Source organism: Macrobrachium rosenbergii, chromosome 16 (genome assembly GCF_040412425.1).
Source record: "Macrobrachium rosenbergii isolate ZJJX-2024 chromosome 16, ASM4041242v1, whole genome shotgun sequence".
NCBI lineage: Eukaryota > Metazoa > Arthropoda > Malacostraca > Decapoda > Palaemonidae > Macrobrachium > Macrobrachium rosenbergii.
The window spans coordinates 46,935,055-46,958,642 of NC_089756.1; positions in this window are offsets into that span (position 1 = coordinate 46,935,055).

A 23,588-nucleotide genomic window follows, 5' to 3' on the forward strand; every position below is an offset into this window, starting at 1 on the left:
TCCTGGGACATTTTTACAAGTCAGGAATCAGTGATGAAAATACTAAATTATAAAAATACAGTAACCCAACAAGGAACCAGCGGGAGAGTTTCTTCGGCGCAATCGATTTTTCTGTACATCGTATAATCAAGGCCATCGAAAATAGTGCCTATCTTTCAGTGGATTCAGTATAATGCTGTATGAGCCGCGGCCCAAGAAACTTTAACCACGGCCCGGTGGTGGCCTGGCCTATATAGTTGCCAGACGCACGATTATGGTTAACTTTCACCTTAAATAAAATAAAAACTACACAAGCTAGAGGGCTGCAATTTGGTATGTTTGATGATTGGAGGGTGGTTGATCAACATATGAATTTGCAGCCCTCTAGCCTCAGCAGTTTTCAAGATCTGAGGGCGGACAGAAAAAGGTGCAGACGGACAGACAAAGCCGGCACAATAGTTTTCTTTTCAGAAAACTAAAGGCCCTATAATAATATAATAGCAGTCATTTAAAGCAGATATCAATTATGAGACTCAGCAGGTGATTGTAAAGAGATGCATCCTGATCAAAAGGAATTAAGGATGAAATTTTTCGACGATACAGAGAGAGAGAGAGAGAGAGAGAGAGAGAGAGAGAGAGAGAGAGAGAGAGAGAGAGATAACCCTCGGGATACAGCTTACAAGTTTATTTTTACAATACAGTTATGACTGCAAAGTCACACATATAGTTGGTGAGAATTATCTAATAACACAATAATAATTTTACAAAGTTCCAGTGTGAAATTCGAATATTCCATAGAGCAATTATTACATAATAAAACTATTTTTATTGAAAAAAAAAATTAAATATTTACGATTCTAATTTGTGCCAAATTTCCATTGAGTTTAAGTTCTCATACAAAAACATTTTCCTATTTAGCATGACAAAAGGGATTACAGAAAAAAGGCTAACATGCTTCTGTAACTTTTCTGAAGAGAAAAGAAAACTAAAGTTGAAATTCACTCTCTCGGTAAATATATTCAGGCCTCTCGACTCCAGGTTCCTGACGCCGAAATAAATTGGAGACTACAAAGACACGCTCAGCATCTTACGGCCCTGACAGTTACTCAGTGAGCTTTGGGTCTTAACGTCCAAAACATTCTTTCCAGCTGAGACGATAATCTGTCCTTTAGACAACAAGCCAGGCAAGGAACAGAGAATCTCGAGAGAAAAGGGAAAGCTTAGATGGAGGCAAAAGCTTTATGTTTTCGCAGTTCTCATGCAGAGTTGCAGACTGCATATATTAGTGCCAGAAAAACATCACTGCCCATTAGTGGGACGATATCCGACTGACACAGTATAATAAAACAGAAAATGAAAAAATGTAAATAAAAAAAAATAAAGAAGGCAAATATATATCCATAATACTCGTAACGGGTTGCTGCTTATGTACTGTACATTAGTAGATTGGCTGGAAAACGCGGATGGAGATTATATTGTGAGTGAACATCATGTATGTATATACATGTAATGCAGAGAGAATGGGAGAGGTTTGAAGAGTTGAAGATATACATAATGTATACAAACACCATGTATATGTATATATTATATACATATATGTATATATACTGTACGTATATAATGTATGTATTATACATGTATATACATATATACATACATGATGTTCACTCACAACATAACCTCCATCCGCGTTTGCAGCCAATGGCATTTTGTATCGAATCTACTAATGTACAATACAGTACATAAGCAGCAACCCGTTACGAGTATTATGGACAATAATTTGCCTTCTTTTATTTTCTTTTATTTATATTTTTTCATTTTCTGTTTTATTATACTGTGTTAATCGGTATCGTACCACTAATGGGCGGTGATGTTTTCCTAGCGCTAATATATACAGTCTGCAACTCTGCATAAGAACTGCGAAAACAAAGTTTTTTGCCTCCATCTAAGCTTTTTGCAGGTACTGCACCTGTCTGTACTCGTCTAAATAGAGGCAAATCTACAACCGGATCATGTGTTAAAAATTTCTAATCATTTAACAAAGAAAGCCTCAACAACTGATATCATTATATAACGTTTTCGTAATGAGAACACTAAATACACAGGCTCCCACTTATTTGCTAATCCTCTCTGGAATCTTGGAGGGACTGATCCTATAACGTTTTAACCTGACCTCATTCTAGGCCTTCTTTCGCAATCGTTCATTTTGTTTTAGGCTGCACTTACAGATTCCCATTCGAGACATTATCCAGAGAATCCTTCTCTAATTGAAAGTGACCATCCAAATCCATGAACAGGATATTTCGAAGAAAATTTTTGTTGCGTCTTCCTTGTGGTTAAGCGTTTGTGAAGTATCACAAGTAACGACTTTAAAATATCACAAAAGATATGAGTTATTAATAGAGGGGGGCGAATTACGTCATATATATACAGGACAATTTACTGATAACAGCTTTGTTTTAATACGAATTGCCTCTGACTCTTCATTTAGTGAAAAACCGAGTACTGACGGATATCATACGTTGGTTATATAAATGATCACTTGACAAATTCACTAGTCACTGCAATTAATGTAAAACTTACTAACATGACGATAACCGGATTTCTCGTCAGAAACGAAAAATTGCTTCGCTACCCAGACACTCATCTGCAAAACAGAATCAGAGACGCCAAAGCGAAGGTAACCCAAAGAGAAGAGACTTTCAGCCACGTTTCTTCTCCCTAACTTGGATCATTGAGGACAGAAGAGGTTTCCCCCAAGTTAGTCACAATAAAGTTTGGCACAATGCGAACGGATTTTCATTATACTTCAGATCCATCCCCCACCTCTGTTGAAAGGACGAACTTTTGGAACACAAGTTTTGGGAGAATCGCCGTTTTATGAGTTCAGAAGCTCAGTTGGGTTCAGATTCCCCTCAGTAACTTAGTTTAGTCCCAAGACTTTCTAAAAACGTCACCAGTTCGAGTCACTGATAACTGTAAGTCAATGCCCTCTGTGAACGGCTTTCATATTTCTTTCTTTTTTCCGGAAACAGTGGTAATTGAAATTATGATGTAACGAAGATTGATAAAATCTATAATGAAAGACTGCCTGTGAGAGAGGAAATAATAATAAAAGCTAGAATTATCTATCTATCTATATATAAACAAATATATATATAGATATACATATATGTACTGTATATACTTGTATGTGTGTATATATACATACACACACACACACACACACACACACAACACACACATATATATATATATATATATATATATATATATATATATATATATATATATATATATATATATATATATATATACAAGGAAATATATGAATAAGACATTTGTCAGTTTCATCTGTGGTTCCTTCCTGCAACTGTAAAGAACAACATCCATTATTGTAGACAGAGTGCCTTACTCATAAGAGCTATTAATCATTTCTGGGTCTTTGAATCTGTGATATATGACATTTAGCTCTCCTCGTGGTAATAAATAAAAAAAAAAAAACCTGGCATTAAATTACAGCCTCAAAAGCGTCAAATAATCGAGAGAACAGGGGTGACAAATGTAATGAGTCCCTTATATTTCACAAACTGTTTCATAGTTTTATAGCTATTCTTACTGGAAAGTTTCTCATAATCCTTTTCACTAGTATAAATATATTCTTTTCCAGACCATACCAGAAACAACGCGACCGCTACCTCTATCGAAAGCAACTGAAAAATTAACACTGATATGAACTGTGTATAATACCTGGATCTCTGTACTTGTATTATAGTTCTAAGGCCTGGGAGAGAAGTTTGCTGTACATATTACATCGGGGTCAAATTTATACATCATGAAGAAAGTATCAATTTAACATTAATCTAATAATATACAAGAACGAATCATCAAAAGAATAATTTTCATTGCCTTATTCCCCCTTGTTTTAAGTCTTGCCAAGCGCTTGGTCATCGTGGGGAAGATTAATGGACGCATTGGTGAGTGGCACCCTTGGCCAAATCAGGAGACATTAATTGCCTTAACTATTCAGCCATTGATGGATGGAGAAATACACTGGAAGAGGCGGAGGGATAGAGGGAGGTGGATGGGATGGGCAAGGACGGGGTCTGCTTGAATCTCATACCTTTCTCTTCCTTTATGAATTCACCCCGCTTTACGGAATGTCAACTGTGGTCCTCTTAAATGTAAAACTACCTTCAGATAACACAAACGCATATTAGTAAAAAAACAAAAACTAAGTTTTCAACTATAAGAACTTGAAAGTAACGACACGAAATCTTTGATCCTCCTCGAAAGAAGAAACAGCTGCAATTGTAAATGAGTAAAGTGAGAATATTTCTGCTAGTTATGAAATTAGCTTTCAAACGGGCCCAGAAAACCTAAAATAACTTCATACTTTTTTCGTCATAAACTACCTTTTACGTGACTTTAGCAGAGCTTTCAAATAGCACGGGATACCTTGGAAAATGTTAAAAGTTAATCAGAGCAATTCAGTCTTTTCTAAATCAATCCTGTGTTCGAATTTGTTATTGCTTATTTGGGTTAAAAACAAAGAGTAGCACAAACAATCATTACTTAATATCTAACTCCACAATTTGACTTTCGCTATATTACATGTTACTTCCTAAGAGTACGGTATTACAGACAAATAGTTGAGGTGTGTTTCTGATTTATTTTAAGAATGGAATGAAGATTGCCAAAGTAAGTTGTCAGTTCAAACTGTAGGACCTACATTATAAGACCTACATTATAATATTAATAACAACTTAAAAAAAATTAATACGATATTACGAACTATAATTCAACAAACTGGGTGTTTAGTACCCAATTAACTTGAAATTATTTTTGAAACATATAAAGTATCATATCTAAAGAAAAGATCGTGTTAATAATAAAATCAATTCAAGGAAAAAACCAGTAACACTGGACAACAGTATATGACTGTGATGAGGACGACCAAATGGCATCCAATAACCCAAGAAAATGAAAGTTTGAAAGTAAAATTTAAAATACAAAGTAAATAAACAGAAGGTCGGATCAGCATGATTGCTTGTCTTCCAGTGATGGACATAAGAGGAAACATCTAGTATATTACGTCAAGGTTACGGAATGGAAAACATTCCCCCAAAACAACGTGACGAAAGAAAGGCGTAAATACAGTGCTCTTGTTCGTTTGCAGGGAAAGTATTCAGACCGCAGTAGTGGTATGGATGTTACATGAGGACTTTCAGAAAGGTATATTTCTCTCTCCTTATCTTTCTTTACCTACCTACCTTCTCCTTCCTTCAGAATAGTTCTCTTCTGGTCTTTCTTCCTTCAGAATAGTTCTCTTCTGGTCTTTCTTCCTTCAGAATAGTTCTCTTCTGGTCTTTATACAAAATGTATTTTGGGCTTTCTTCCTTCAGATCAACTCTTCTGGTCTTTCTTCCCTTCAACTTCTCGGCTGGTCTTTCTTCCTTCAGAATAGTTCTCTTCTGAACTGATGACAGAGAAAATTCTCGTGGTCTTTCTTCCCTTCAGAATAGTTCAAATGGTCTTTACTTCCTTCAGAAGGAAGGTCTTTCTTCCTTCAGAAAGTTCTCTTCTGGTCTTTCTTCCTTCAAATATTCTCGTCTGGTCTTTCTTCCTTCAGTTGTTTAATAAAAATTCTCTTCTGGTCTTTCTTCCTTCAAATAGTTCTTTCTGGTCCATTTCTTCCTTCAAAGACTGATTAAATCGAGAATCAGTTCTCTTCTCTGTTTTCTTCCTTCAGAGATCTTCTGGTCTTTCTTCCTTCAGAATAAAGAAAATGTTGGTCTTCTTTTCAAAGAATTTGTTCTTAGTCTTCAAAATCATTTCTTCCTGAATAGTTGATAGTCATTCCTTCAGTTTTTTCTTCCTTCAGAATAGTTCTCTTCTGGTCTTTTTCCTTCATGAATCTTTCTATTTAATTTTGGTATAATAGTTCTCTATTTTCTTCCTTCAGAATGTTCTTTTGTATTTGAAAGAATAGTTCCCTTCTGGTCTTTCTTAAATATAACTTGAATTAGTAAGATCATAAAAGGAGAAAATCTTCTGGTCTTTCTTCCTTCAGTTCTATTCTGGTCTTTCTTAAAAAGAATAGTTCTCTTCTGGTCTTTATACAAAATGTATTTTGAGGCTTCCAGAGAGAAAGAAAAAGAGAGAACTGAGAGAGAAAATGCAGAGAGAGAGAAATGAGAATAAGAGAAGAAGAGACTGAAATAATGTCTGTCAGAAAAAGTTGTTCTAATCAAAAATCAAAAATTGATATGCCATAAAGACTGTTAAATCGAATCTTTTTGCTTTTATGAAAATGAAAATGTTGATCTGGATTTTTCAAATTTTTCCATTCATTTACAACCTCAATAGTTTTGTTAGGTCATAAGTTTTGTTAGTGAAACTTCCTTGGTATGAAGATAGATAATTTTTGTTAAATGTGCATTCTAATGTCCTTTTGTATTTGAAAGAAATCCTTGAAAAAATATAACTATTATAAGATCAAAAAACACAAAAACAAAAGTTTATTAGTATAATACATGAATAAAGAGATTTAGATATGAGATAGATCAGATTAGAGGCAATATTTAAGATTTATCAAAAATCCTTTATATCCTTAGCTTGATCCTGAACGAATCATTCATTCAGCGTCGCAGGGTTTTCCTGGTCGCTGATGAAAGGTTCCTGACATGAAATAGGTCATTTGGCAAATCTGCATTTTGAAATGAACTTATGTTTCTACAGCCCATCTTATGCAGTGCAAACGTATCCACACATACACACACACATAGACATGATATATACACACATTTATATATATATATATATATATATATATATATATATATATATATATATATATATATATATATATATATATATATATATATATCATATGTAATATATTATATAAATTTAAAATTTATAAGGAAAGAGAAACAACAAAATGCTGCAAGGCCTTAGACATAGTCCTTTACTTAGCAGACTGCTAAGTAAAGGACTAATTAGGAATTTTGCAGCACTCAAATATATTTCTTTCTGGATTTTGTATATTTATATATTCATATTCCATATTTTATGATTCATATATACATACATACATACATATATATATATATATATATATATATATATATATATATATATATATATATATATATATATATATATATATAGAGAGAGAGAGAGAGAGAGAGAGAGAGAGAGAGGGTGGCTCCAGAACTTATTAACCTTCTGGTCACAACGGTTTACCTTTCAACCAACTTTGACCAATGTCCATTCCACCATGCAGCAGGAGCTTCGATGACAATGTCAGCGTGACAGACACACTGTTGGACGAAAACAGACAGTCAAATGGGTAATTCCTCTTTAAACTCGTCCATATTTGATGGTCCCTCTCAGTTTCAAGTTTCCCGGAAATCCCTTCACCCATGTCGGAAATGCAATGGTAAAGCAAGTGGGGCAGACCTTCTGAAGGAGAGACAAACGGACATTCACACAGTTAATCTACCTTCATGAACACCTACGCATGATGGTATATCGTTACAAAGAGCTCCCAACATCAGTCTAGAGGTTGCGATGACAAGATAAGCATGACCGACAATCGACGTATAAATAATATCACCTAAGCATGAAGGTCCACCTTTACATCAAGTTTGACTGAGATCTTTTCAACCACGTGGGAGGAGTTTTATTAAAACTTTGGTATGTTCAACCATCTTGCCTATCTGTACATGTTGCACTTCTTTGCCCCAGGGTATGTCTGAAATCTCTGCAAATGCGTTGTTGTAATGACAAGGCATTACATGACCTCTCTCATCAAAATTCATAAGAGCAGCCACTGATCATATATATATGACTGAAATTTATATCTTTGCAGTATATAACTTATATATGCCCAAATGTCCTTATGCATAAGCGCATATATATATATATATGTGTATATGTATATATACATATATACACAATACATACATTTATATATATGTATTTTTTCTTTTTTTGAAAGCCTTCCGTATTGAGACGTTGTTTACTAAAATAAAAGATTTCATTATTCAAAGAGGTTATTTACTAAGCCCAGTTAAAATTTGTCTTAGAGCGATGAATATGTTCGTAAGTCTTTGAAACGCTAATTAAGCCCTGAGGGTTGGGTGCAGACGAAAGGTGAAATGCATAGACAAAATACTCTGTACTGTGAGTAATTAATTATACTGGCAGAGAAAAATAGTGAAAACGTCCTTTATACTCCAGGATAATATATATTATATATTATAGTATATATATATATATATATATATATATATATATATATATATATATATATATATATATTATATATATATATATATATATAATATATATATATATATATATATTATATATATATATATATACATATAATATATATATATATATATATATATATATATATATATATATATATATATATATATATATATATATATATATATATATATATATATATATATATATATATATATATATATATATATGATGACATGAGACTGCTGTATTGTGACTATGTTAAATATAAAAAAAATAGTTTAATATCCATGAGTTATTTACTAATTCCTATTAGGATTTTACATAAGGCGATGAATTTGTTGCACGTCTTTGAAATTCTATTTAGGTCCTGAAGGTTTAGTACAGAAGAAAAGTGAGATGCATACACACAATGCTCAAAAGAAAAAAAAACTGCTATGCTTATAAATAACTATAACTGCGGAGAGAATTAGTGAAGAAATGAGCCTTGAAAATCTCAGAACATTACTGAGGAGTAAAAATAAAATCTATAAGGTCTACTGACGAGCTTCTTTTGATTTTCTAGCAAGTGAACAATATTCTTGCGCAAACAGCAATCAGTAAAGAAAGCTTAGGCATAACAGAACAAAACCAAGTGTTTTTCCGAGTGATGGTGGTAGTAGTGGAGAGTGGCGGCGCTACTTATTTCTAGACGAAATCGAAAGAAAACAGACTTCCTTTCTACACCTCTGATGTGGTTTATTGCAATCCAATGATATGCAAAGATCGAATGCGACCTTTTGTGAGTGTTCCCTGAGGGCAAGCACACAGCATCACGATTCTTTCTGGGAACTGAAATAGCAACAGCAATTGTTCATGGCGTCGGAATAATAGCTTTTTTTTTATTGCCATTGAGAATTTATAATAAAAAACTTGATTTTTTTTTTCTTCATACAACATTCATCTATTCTATACACACTTTAAAAATGCTTTATGATCAAATAATCTAAAGCTTTCCCAAATGAATGTTCAGGAAAGAAAACTCTATTGTCAAATTAATATAATTTCTTTTGAGCTATAATACCTTGATATTTATTTCAGAATAAACCATTTGTCAACATTAAGAAACCTAATTTCACTGAACCCTCAAACATGTTTTACGGGAAGAGGAGGTCGTTGGAGTGAAATACTTTTAAAAACTGGCTATATCTTAATAAAAGATGTTTGCAACCGATATTTTTCATTCGAAAATCATGAAACCAATTTACTGTTTATTTCAAACAACCCTGATTCTCACGGTCGCTATAAAGCTAATCCGATTCCATACCCTTGAAATCCGTCACCCTAACACGCAGAAGTGACCAGACAATTAAGACCGCTTCCAACTTTGCTGAACTGAGATAACAGCATTTTGAGTTATCATGTCTCAACGTCCGACATTGCCAAGTTTCTTGAAAAGGAAGAAAAATACATAATGGAAAATATTTTATTACCTTCGGAATACAGATGATTCAGAAAAGTTTATATACTTCTTAAAGGAACTAATTTATTATTCATACAATGAAGATATACTTTTTAATCACCATTAATGAATACAGTCATCCACAGAAGTATACTTCTCCTGACGAAGACGAAAGTACGAATACATTCGAAAGAATCTTATGCCCAGACGAAGAAAAGGACACTAAACGACGAAAATTCCCGATGGAAAAGAATTTTGGATTCAGAAATTTGATGAAGAAAGGCATGAATTTTTCCACCGTTTTAACTGACATTCCGCTGGGTTCTAACTGTCCTGAAAAAACTAGAACACTCCTGAAAGGTCATTTCCGCCTTTTTACACGAACTTTTCCAAATGATTGCAGATGAAACGAATTATTCTAAGAATCTGATAAACTAGGAAAATGCCTCTGAACAATATTCTATGGAGATGAAAAACTGTGAAAAAATAAGGTCACGGAAATGAAAAAATTTAAAACATGAAGATAAAATGCTTAATCGAAAAAACCAAAGCGGAGATCGAGGGATTCTTTAAAATATAATGGTGGATGAAATATACGTTTTTATAAATATTCATATATAGACAGGTGGTTCCAGATATATGGGTGACTTCATGTGTCTGTGTGTTTAAACAGTTCCTAAAGGCAAATGGCTAAAACAAATATAGGAGGTCAAAGGTAAAGGCAAGTTCATACTGAATACTTTTTGCCAGAGGATGGTCTTAGTATTATCATTTTCATGCCACCTCTAGATATCTCTGAAAGTCCACATAAACATTCAAGGGCAGAACAAGTGGTAAAATGTAAGAATCAAAATCCAACAAAATGGGTCAATAATATAAAATTGAGAGATGCTTGAGACTTATATTATGGTCTGATCCCATATTAGTTTTCTAATTCACCTCAATAAATTGTACTTAGAATCATCGACACAGAAGTATAGATCTTTCAAGTACAACATTTTCTGTGTATCACAGGAGAAACTAATTCAGTCCACATCATACAGACCGCCTTTATACAAACCTACATCTCCTTGTTCACTTTGAAGAAAAAAATTCCAAATCAAAAGAACGATAAATAACCCCTGAGACAACCTATTCCTTACCAGACTAGAAGAAAAGAAAAAAGATCTATAAATAGGATCTGACTTTCTTCCAGGCTCTGCCGTCCTATGAAAAAAAGAAAATGCCACATTCAGCTGGAAAGATAAGATAATTCAAGAGGAAATCATACTGTTCAGCTGTGGATTATGATGGATGGGATTCCGTATTGAAAACCATGGCTGTGACATCTTTGCAAATATATCGGAAGGAGGCTCAATCGTAACCGAGATACGTCATGGGTCAAACTTCTCGGAAAAGGAACAAAAAAGAGACAAGTGGGTCATAGGAAAGATCACTTTGCTACAAGTGTAATTAAATTATATATATATACACATAATAAACAAATATAATATATATATATATATATATATATATATATATATATATATATATATATAATATATATATATATATATATATATATATATATATATATATATATATATATATATATATATATATATATATATATATATATATATATATATATATATATATACATATATTGTTACGTGTGAGGGTCTTGGTTGATCATGTATTATTCAATTTACACGTACTTTTTACGGCCCTGCAAACCAAGATTACACGTAACCTGTCACTTGAAGCCAAAAGTTAACCTCAAAGACAGTCGTTAATTAGCCAAAGGTCGCCAGTTAAGGGTTATTAACCTTAACAAAGAATATTTGAGATGAATTTGATTTTAAACGCAACGGTTCTTGTTAACATTCGGACGCGAGGCATACAAAGCATCGAGATTTAACCTGATTTTGCTTACCCTAAATCCTAGGTATTTTACTGGAATAATGGGGTTGAAGCTCACAATATAATAATTAGGCTTAATCTAGACTTCGTAAACACATATACCCTAAGTGGTGGCTGAAGGAAGAAAACAAAGAAAAATTGAAATACAGAAAAGAGGTTAAAAGAATGGACGAAGTTTGAACAAAACGGACTATACCTTAATGACGACGTTGTGCGCAACAACATGCTGAAGTTCGTGTGTGTTTCTTGCTTCACCATTCACTAATAAAATAATAGACAAAGGGGGGACAGGGCCATATTCGTCAGACGTGTGGTGCTCGAGACCCTGGTTTCTCTCTGAAGTTCCCTGACCGGCCTGGGTCAAAACAGGCCTACAGTCATGCCTTAGGCGTCTGACGCTCTGTTAAAACATTCGCCACGAGAGACAGGTAAAAGGAAAAAAGGACTTTAGGACCACCTATTCTTAAAGTTGAATATGGAAATTTCTCCTATGAGGGTTAAATGCCTAAATGCTACCTATTCCTTTCTCCAACGGATGTTAAAGTTTGAACTGAAGATTGTTCTATTTAATGGGACAATGGCTTTTCCCTGTCTTGGTCAGGCTGATATTATTTACAATCAAAATGTTACGAGGGGCGAACAGCAGTAATATTTATAAAAGCTCCCCCTTAAGAGGGCCTTCACTCCCTTTTCGGGCGTGAAGGTCTGTACTAAGCAAGCTGTTCGCCTCTCATTAGGTTACTCTTCTTCCCTGAGCAGATTAGTCCTGGTTAGCCTACCTAGCTACAGAACTACCTAACCCTAGATAGGATATGAGCTATAATCACTACTTTACCTAATTCTAATAGTACTGGAAGGTGCTCACGGTTATTATAGGCTACCTCCTACAATCATGATGTGTTTTAGACCTAGCCTAGTGGTACATTCTATGATATTCCCTAGCCTAACCTATCCTAACCCGACCATAGCACCAACATAAGAGTTAATATTCTAACTAAATTACAACATGGTTTATGTTTAATACAATTAAAATTTACTAGTTAATTCATGAGGGTTGCCTCATATGATAAATGGGTGCCTCACTGAGGTCTTAGGCCATGCGTGTCACGAGCATCATCGTGGCTCGTTTCTAATAGTTAAGATTAATGAAATTAGTTAGCTACTTACATGATTACTGAGGCTCGGTGGTAAGTGGAAAGAACAAGGCTACTAAATTGATGTACCGTACTTTAAGGGTGGCCTAGGCTATGTACAATAAAGGAAGAGATCACACTGGCTACCTTCTCTGGGCAAGGGGCCAGGATCACTCTTAGATGTTAGGGCACTGTGCCGAGAGGGCACTAGTGCCAGGATGAGCGTATAGCTCGGCAACTACTGGGCTCTCTTCCGCCCCTTCTTCTTCTTCGGTTTCCTCCAAGGCCTATCAGTAGCTGGCCTAGCAGGTGATGAAAGCACCGACTCCGGGGACAGGCCAGAAGGGCTAGCGGGCGCGAAGTCAGGGGCAACTGCAAAAGCTGCGGGAGGACTCCCTACTCCGGCTGCTGCGACAACCGGAGCGAGGCGATCTCATACTTCTGCGTCCGAGGATGCCAGTTCCTGGTCTTCCAAGGAGAGGGTACCATTTCGATCCTCCAGGGTTCATCCCCTGGAGTCAAAAAATCTTGCAAAGAAGAAGTTTCGGTGCTGGAGGCTCTCCAGTCGCGAATGATCAACTGCATGGGAATCCTAAATCTCCCGGAGGGGGATTAGCCTCATGATTTAGACCCGGCATAGGGCCTTTTCCATTGGTAGCTCAACGTCCGTGGCGGACGGAGTCTGGCACTGCTCAGTGCTCGCAAGTGGCACTGGCAGCAGTTGAGGTCAGGCATGCCTGACAAGGGGTCCGGAGGTGCAATACCTCTCGGATGACTTGGGTTTGGCTGCGGCAGAGATTCCTGCCCCAGCAGGAGATCGTAGCCTCTCCTAGAGTTTTGTTCGGGGGCGTCCGCTGGCGTTGCGTGTTTGGGCAGCCCTCCCAATTTGTGGAGTGGTCTGCCCGCTTGCACGTCCTGCAGCGGTACTGCTCCTCCTGAATCTCTCTTCGCGGAGGGGAGGACCTCTTGGTGGGCCAGCCCTTCGCGATTGGAGAGGGCTAGGCCTGAAATAATTTGGTTTATGCCCCTTCATGGCGGACCACTTTGGTGGGCGGAAGGTGGAGGTTTGTCATTATTGAGAGTTTTAGATGGGGCCTCTGTGGAGGAGGTAACGCGGCTGCGGAGTGGCGTTGGTAACGGGCTTCCGCAGAGAAGATCCCGACCCAACAAGAAGACCACTCGGGCCGAATTCCACCTACCACGCCAAGGCGGTGGGGTATCGTGCCCCAAGGTGTCATTACCTGGAGTTGGACCGTAGGAACGGTAATGGTGTGGCCCTCTATCCACTTCATTTCCCACCGGGTTTCTTCGTCAACCATGGCACCGGCTGGCACTTGGGCCCTAGTGATCAGGCTAATGTCTGCCGCAGTGTCTACTGTGACCGGAAGGGTCACTGGCAGGCTAGTGCTCTGAAGAGGGGCCACCGAGATGAACTGGGTTTCCAGTCTCTCGGGGTAAAGGATCCAGTGCGGACCAGCAGCAGAAAATGAAGTGCTGATTAGGTTGACAAATTTGGTGGTGGGGACATGATGTGGACAGGCCGGAGATCCAGCATTGTAGTGGCTAGCAGCCCCACAGGATCTGCACGGGCCTTTTGGATGGGCTCGGTGGCCTGCAGTAACTGTTGGAGGAGGGGCTGAGCGGATGAATCGGGAGCGGAGTTCTGGCTGGTAGGGTTAGGCTGCTTATTAGTGCCGAGTTTGTATCGGCATTCAGCTTCAGCGTGGCCCCCCTTCTTGCAATAGTTGCACAGGGTCTTGCTAGGCAGTCCATTCTTCGGGCGAGTGGAGTTCGAGAGGTAGGCCGGAGGGATGATTCGCTTCTGAGAGGTGCTATGCGACTGATTGAAAGTTTCCCATGAATCAGCCATGCGACAAGCTTCCATAAGTGTGGAGGGCTGTTTATCGTTAAGATATACTGCAAGGGGCCCTGGCACACATTGGAAAAGGTCTTCTAGCATGGTCCGATTGAAAAGATCCTCAAACGTCGTGCAGGCCAAGGAGTCGAACCAGCGCGTGCATAGGACTGGGTTTTGTGACATGCCCATTCTGTCCAAGACCAGCCGACTTCCTTGGCAAGACCTCGGAACCGTTGTCTCCATTTTTCTGGGGTTATCTCGTAGGCCTTTGTAATGACTCTACGAACTTCCGCCATGTTGCCTCTCTGGCTCTTCTCCAGTGAGCGGCGCTGCCTGGCTTTTCCCTCCATATGCTTGGCTAGTATTAAGGCTCTCTCCGTCTCCGTGGTGCTGTAGTTATCGAAAAGAGCCTCGATCTCCTCCAGCCATGCTTCTGGCTCGTCCTCAGTCCACTTGGGGACTAGGGAATTGATGCTCGAAATTGGAGCGTTTGATGCAGCAGGTGTAGGACTGGAGGCTTGATGGCTAGCCATAGCTTCCATATTCTCCATTTTCGCTCTCTTAAGCTCGAGCTCCTTCTCCTTTAGGGCTAACTCAGTTTCCTTGCAGGCTAACTCATGCTGTCTCCTTCTTTCTTCTCTTTCCTCTTCATATTGCCTTTGCTCGGCTTCTTCTTCACTTCCTCTGCTCGATACTTCCTCTGTCTCTTTCTTCCTTCTCCCGCTTGGCCAAGTCGTCCACTTGCTCCTTAACCCAGGTGGTAAGTTCCAGCCGGTGAGACCTGCCGCCCCCCAGCCCCAGGAAAGTTTTATAATGCTCTGCTGCCATGGTTCTGGTGGGGAAGGGCGTCTAACCGGGTCGACTGGGCGTACTTGGGCAGCGAGAGAGAAGTGTCTTCAATGACGTGGCACCCTTTCAAAAGGTGGCACTGTAGTTTGGGTGTGCCGTGTACAGGTCACACTGGTGGCACTCAGTATCCCTAGGCACTGGTGCAGGTTAGGTCCCAGAAGAACTTTTTATCTTCTGTGTTCCCTTTGTTTTCTTTAGTGGCACTTATGGTGCCAATGTGTTCCTAGGGACCCTCTACTGGAGTCCAACTAGGCTATATGGGAGGAAAGGCACTCTACACCCTGCAGAGTGCAACAATCGAATGAGAGAGAAAGGAAGGTAAAGAGAGAGAGAGAGAGAGAGAGAGAGAGAGAGAGAGAGAGAAAAGTAAGCTATTCAAGTGATGACAGTGCTGCAAATTATTGGCACTGTGGAATAAAGTGAATTTGGTTTTTTTTTTTTTTTTTTTTTTTTTTTTAAAGATCCTCGTGAGTGGCTGGTCCCAGTACTGGCCCCAGTGCTGGCCCTTCTTTTTTCAGAGGGTGAAAACTACTGTTTGCTTCGGTCTGGATAGCAGGCCTCACTCGTGACCGACAGTTTATCACTGTATCGTAATTACTCTTAACTTGTCCTCATCTATTGTGGGACAGAGGTGTTTCTTTTATTTGGTTTATTGTATTCGAATTAATTAGCCTAGTGTCGGCCGTTCTTTCTTTGAAGAGGGTCACGTACACTAGGTTAGGAATGCTTACTTGAATGACGAGAGAGAGAGAGAGAGAGAGAGAGAGAGAGAGAGAGAGAGAGAGAGAGAGAGAGAGATTTTCAATCAGCGAATTTCTTGCTGCTTGAGAACATGTAAACAAAGATTTTATACATGCACAATGGCATGGATCTTAATAAAATGATATAGATGCGTCGTCTTGGCTTCCTTAGGGATTACTTTATTATCTTAATTTTCCTGGGAGCCGACGTCACAAAAGTTTATCGTAAAATTTTAAATTTTCTTTATATGATTTTTATAGTAGGTATTCGTATAGAACTTGTTATTACTCTAACTAAGGCCTATCTTTCCCTGCCTAAATTATCTTTTGGTTTTTTAGCTAAGATATTAGGAGGTGGGTTCGCTCTAAAGGAAAAAAAAAATATGACCCAAAAGTGCTCACAACAGAGTCTGGTCAAAACAGAGAATGACAATAACAAGGTCTTAAGATGGCGGAAAGGGTCCCGTTAGGCCTAAATTTCAAAACAACCTCTGGGCGGCGAAGGAACACCAAAATGGCCGTTCTCTCACAAACAGTTGAACAATTTCAAAACAATCGTGCGGAACACGGCGGAGGAATCCAAGATGGCGGGTATTTTCTTTTTCAAACAAATTCAAAACAACGAAAAACAAATGCAGGTATCCAGATTTTACTTTAAATATACCAATCATGCATAGCGTTTTACGTTACGGATGGAAAACTAAATTACCAAACAACTTTGTCTTTTGTTATAGTATTCTCACCCGGACATTAAACAAAAGAATGAAAAGAGAAATGCTGGCCTGCCTGCGTAAATTTACGTTGTTGAACGGTACCTTTATTGTAAAATTACTATTTCAGTTCGTTTGCTACTTCACTGACACGGTTTTGAATGATTCCGCTATATGCAAACAATAACGATCGGAATTGCCGACGCGATTTCTAAATTACTTTGTACATGAAACGGGCTCCGCGATTCGGCCTTAGTTCGTTACTTGAACGACTTGATTCACGAATCCGAACACGGTAAATGTCCTTGTCTTAGGGTTTATAAATTATGACGCCTCTGCTCGAGCGCACCCTTCCTACCTACGCTAATTCTCGCTACACTTGTTATTATAACTATTCTCTTTACTGCTTATTATTATGCCTCGTTCCTTGTTTGGAAGAATGAAATGGAGTTCGATATCTGACTTTTATTTTTGGAATTAATGTAATTTTAATTTCCTTTTCTCCAGATTCTTTCTCTAAAATGTACTTTAGATTCTCGACTACAAGGTCGCCAATGTTACGTGTGAGGGTCTTGGTTGATCATGTATTATTCAATTTACGTAATTTTTACGGCCCTGCAAACCAAGATTACACGTAACCTGCCACTTGAAGCCAAAAGTTAACCTCAAAGACAGTCGTTAATTAGCCAAAGGTCGCCAGTTAAGGGTTATTAACCTTAACAAAGAATATTTGAGATGAATTTGATTTTAAACGCAATGGTTCTTCCCAAACATTCGACGCGAGGCATACAAAGCATCGAGATTTAACCTGATTTTGCTTACCTAAATCCTAGGTATTTTACTGGAATAACGGGGTTGAAGCTCACAATATAATAATGAGGCTTAATCTAGACTTCGTAAACACATATACACTAAGTGGTGGATGAAGGAAGAAAACAAAGAAAAATTGAAATACAGAAAAAGGTTAAAAGAATGGGCGTGCAGTTTTGAACAAAAGCGGACTTTACCTTAATGATGAGATTGTGCGCACTTAACACCGGACGTGCTGAAGTTTGGGGGTGTGTGTTTCTTGCTTCACCATTCACTAATAAAATAATAGACAAAGAAAAAAGAGAGGCCACCTTCCAGACGTCTGCTCGAGACGCTCCAGTTTCTCTCTGAAGTTCCCTGACCGGCCTGGGTCAAAAACAGGCCTACAGTCATGCCTTAGGCGTCTACGCTCTGTTAAAAACATTCGCCACGAGAGACAGGTAGAAAGGAAAAAAAAAGGACTTTAGGACCACCTATTTTTAAAGTTGAATATGGAAATTTCTCCTATGGGGGTTAAATGCCTAAATGCTACCTATTCCTTTCTCCAACGGATGTTAAAGTTTGAACTGAAGATGCTCCTAATGCAGACAACGGCTTTTCCCGGTCTTGGTCAGGCTGATATTATTTACAATCAAATGTTACGAGGGCGAACAGCAGTAATATTTATAAAAATATAATATATATATATATATATATATCTCATATATCTTTCTTATAAAATATATATATATAACTTTTTATTCCCGACTTATTCCTCCCTCCGAAAAAATTTAATAGAATTATATAGGAGTGAGATAATAAATAAACCCTTTTTGCAACTAAAGGTCTTTTTTTTTTGCCTATACCATGATAAGTGACAGGTAAAACCTCACACTCTGAATATTCTCTTACAAGCACTTCAAAGTGCCATTAACCTATATAACCAAACAGAAAATCTTTGAAATTTGAAAGAAGATTAATATTTGAATAACCATTAAAATAAAACTTTTCATTCAGTCTTTAAAATACATAAAATGAAAATAATCATTAACATGATCCACATTTCCAACAGAGTTAAACTTTATTCTTGGTTAATAAAAATGTTCCTCATTGATTAAACGACTCTCATATATTAGCCCTGCGATTTTATAAAATCACTACAAAGTAAAATTTCCTTTATGTTTGATTCGTATTTTTACCACATTTCCCTACTGTACATGATCATGTGGACAAGTCCACCATAGTGACAGGAATAAATTTGTAACTTTCACTAAATGTCTGCTTTTAATTATGAATAGACAGGGTTGTGTTTTTCACAAGATGTCTTGGTAAGGACTTGAAAAGTCACAAAGGATCTGACATCATAACTTTGAAGATAAATTACACAAATTTTTATGATTATTTTATGCTATAAGTATATAATCTCGGATAAATTATCGATCGGAAAATGAGTAACCTGTAAAAATGTATAAATAATATGACTGCCAAACTACCAAATGAAAAAGCTGATTCAAATAATATCCCTCACAATACTTTCAACCAAATACCTAATAATAATAATAATAATAATAATAATAATAATAACTTTCGGAAAATAATAATAAAATAAAAGCCAATAATAATAATACTTAATATTATCCATCCAGTCACCTGAATGGGATGAGTGCTAGTCTGAAAACCATTATGGTAAATGTAAAGTTACGACTTAACGGGAAGATATCGAAGATATCGTCTATTGAAAATGCAATAAAATTTTCTTAACAATATATTCTTATAAAACTCAACGACAAACGTAAAAGCAAACACGTATTTACTTAAAACGATTTTAAAAACAAGTTATTTTTTAATTACGTGAGTTATTGGGTAAACTCCAAACAAGTTTTGGTCAAATATCACCTTTCGTCAATTTTAATCCCAAAGTATTTTAATCTAAACAAATACAGGTATAAGAAACATAACCTCAGTGGCATATGAACTCATTCAAAACTGGGATAACGTCATAATAAGATACAAATTCATATGCACAAAATGTATTTTATTTGATTTCCACATTAAATTTTGGAAGTTATTGTCGTGAAAAATTGACTATCTGTATCAAACAACTGAGTCAATGCCGTCCCCAACTACGCGAATAAGTCTGGAATACGCCATCTTTTTCATTTTATTTTACGCCCTCCGTATTTATTATGAAAAAACATGATTTGTAAACTCGTAATTAATTTGTTCTTATATAAAAAAAGAACTCAATTTCTCTGAATAGTAAAACGTTACAAATGATACCTAGTATGTTACCTTTCAGGATGCTTAAGTTACTAGAGTTTCCCTCGAAAGAATTTGTGTTTGAATTATAAAGAGATAAAATAAAAGAAAATTAAAAATAGCAGTACATTAAACTATTGGTTGTGCAAGACATCACTAATTTCTCGACACTCAATCTTAACCTCTAGAACGAAATGCTCAGCTCCACATGCCTAGTGTCTTTTCCCCAAATCAAACAATCACCCTTAATGAATTAAGCTTCCATTTCCTAAGATTTCTTTAATGGAAAATTTTCCCTTTACTTATGACTTATGATATCAACTTTATTGATCATCTTTACCAGATTTTGCCAGCTGCTGAACAAGGTTTACTAATTTAATTGTTTGCATAACAAAAAACCTTAACATTTTCTACTTTTACATTAACCATCTGAAAAACAATAAGCAAGGAAAATAAAAGAAAAGAAACTTGCATCATCACTTTCTATTACTTTTTAATTCCTCTCCTTTTCTCGATAAAACACCCGCTTTTCTAACCAGCTTATTTCCTTTTACTTCCCATTTTAATACAGTAATGTCTCAGCAAAAAATATAAATATATATATATAAATATATATACATATACACAATGCATAATAAAAATATATATTTATATATATACTATATATATAGTATATATATACATTATATATATATAATATATACATATATATATAAATGGGTTATATATATATATATATATATATATATAAATATATATATATATATATATATATATTATATATTTTTCAAATACATAAAAAAAATCTTTTTAGCATAAATGTTGAATATGGAGTATGCCCTATTTTTGCAATCAATGCAATATTTGGCGAGATTCAGAATCTCAGAATTGTAAACAAAGGCAACAAACCTAAGAGATAAACTGTCATTAAACAGTAAGAACGCTGCAAATAAGAACGTGGAAATCAGTAGTGGTAACATACATTTATATGGTCTCTCCGTAAAAGTACACCAGCAAAGTGGTTTAGACGCGGGCAACAATAATGAATCGTACTTTTGTGCGCAGGACTTTGTTTTCACAAAGAATGTTTCTTTAAGCTGATGAGCTGTTGACCAGATAAATTTTAAATTTCCTCTATGTTCAAAAAATGCAAGCTACCTTATATACCATCGATAGTTCAATTTAGCAATAATAAAACAGATTTGCCTCTAAAAAATGGGGCTGAACAATCTCCACAAGCACTTTATTGTCAGCAATCCGAGTAAGCTGAGGGCTACATCCAGGTTAATTCCAGAGATTATGGTTTGTCTCTTAGAAAGCGGGAGCGCTCATGCCAAATCATGGGCTTCTCACTAGAAATAAACGGGAAGAGAGAGTGTTTCATTTTTACACGAATATCCTTATTCTTCAGCTCTTTCGGTGAAAAAAACAAACAGCCTTCAAAGGATGGATCCTTCAGGTGAAGTTAAACCTTTGCACACCTTTGCGGAAAACTTCAAATGAATCTCATTTAACTTTTAGTTGTTGTCAATAAACTCTTAAAGAACTATTACAAAAAATCAAGAGAAAGTCGGTTTAAAAATGTAATATTATAAATGCAGAAAGACTTTTTTATACACTCGTCCAATGAAGACAGAAAACACCTGATATGAGACAGATCAAAAACTCCTAACAATACCATGTTTCAGTGTAAATGCAGGTAAGAATCTTGTTTAAAAATTAATGGAGAAAATGTTTACAATACCAAAAGGATTTGTATTGGTAAAAAAGACTGTCGATTGATAACCTATTTAAGAACTTTATTTTCCCAGACAAGTAAATGGTTTTCTTTGTATACCTAAAGTATTTTTGAGTCAACAAAATTCCGTAACTGTTCTTCTTGGCAATCAAAACTAAAACTGGTTTTATTTTTTTACAATCTTGGCAAAAAAATTTATGGACCTTTTTTTGAGCCTGCCTATTGAGCTGGGATTTTTATGACCTGGAAACAGATTATCTAAATAGACGCTCGTAAATCATAGTGTTTAGCCCATTCAAGATTTGCAGACAGAGCGAGATTCAGGGTCAAGAGAAAGTTGGAAATAATTTTAAATGCCAAAACAAAGTTAATTATCTCCAGTCATTCAGAGAGAAAGAGATTGAATCCTACAATAGGCTATTTGGAGAGAATTCACCTGTTATATTTAAAGAGAATGAACTACAATGTGATACAAATTTTCATTTAAAAAAGTTGTGGTATAAGATATATAATATATACATATATATATATATACATACACACACACATATATATATATATATATATATATATATATATATATATATATATATCATACATAATCACGTGTGGAATATAAATAAATTTCTGACTCACGTCGGGGATCGAACCCTGGTCTCTCAGGTGGAAAGCAAGGGCGTTACCACTGGGCCATACAAGTCTAAAAGAAGTCGGAACCTGAGAGCAACTGCACCCAAAAAATTACCTGGGCAAGCTAACTGGGTTCGATCCCGACATGAGTCAGAAATTTATTTCAAATGCTCCACACGTGATCCTGTGTGTGAATGATAGAAATCATCTTATTCACACAATCGGATGAACAGAAATAAATGTTGACCATTGGGTCATTGAACCAGTCTCTCAGGAAGTTGGGAAAACTCACTGGGCCATACAAGTCTAAAAGCCCAAGTTGGAACCTGGGAGCAACTGCAGTTGCTCTCAAGTTCCGACTTCTTTTGCATGGCCAAGTGGGTTTTCCCTTTCCACCTGAGACCTGGGTTCAATCCCGACGTGAGTCAGAAATTTATTTCTGCTCCACACGTGATTGTGTGTGATGATTTTATCTTACTCACTCAGAAGGATAATTCGAATGAAATGTTGTCCATTGGGTCATTGCTGAGTCGGGAAGTTGGGGAAAACTCGCTGGTATGCAAGCAGTTAGCTGCCAGTAATTCCTTGGGTGCAGTTGCTCTCACGTTCCGACTTCTTTTAGACTTGTATGGCCCAGTGGGTAACGCCCTTGCTTTCCACCTGAGACAGAAAATTACAAACAACAAGGGATGGCTACAGAAATCAGAATATAATAGGACAATTAATGACAGATGAATCTTTAAAACCTGATTTTGTTTTAATCAATGGATTTTTGTATAAAAAGACCAACAAGGAAGAATAAGTTATTCTCGTCTATACATCCCAAAAACGCACTAATCGAAACTTTTAGAACTAACACACTCATGTACAAGTTAGCAGGACACCCTGGAATTAAAAAGACGCTAGAATCTAACCAGAAACTATTTTATTGTTAGTAGAGGATGCCAAGAACTTTGTACAAAATTGTGTAGTTTGTAATAGAAATAAAGGAAACGTAAATCCAAAAGCTCCACCTGAAAAATGCCCATCAGAGTTGAATCCATTTCAGGTCGTATCTATGGACTTTTTAGGTCCATTTCCACCACCACTGTTAAGGAATAAACAAATATTAGTCTTTTTAGACGATCTAACAAGATATGTAGAGATTGTACCGGTAAGAAATAGAGATGCAATTACAGTAGCAGAAGCTCTTAAATCTAGAATTATTACGAGACATTCATGTCCACAAGTTCTTCTTTTCTGATAACACCAGCAGACTTTACTAGTGAACTTTTAAATCA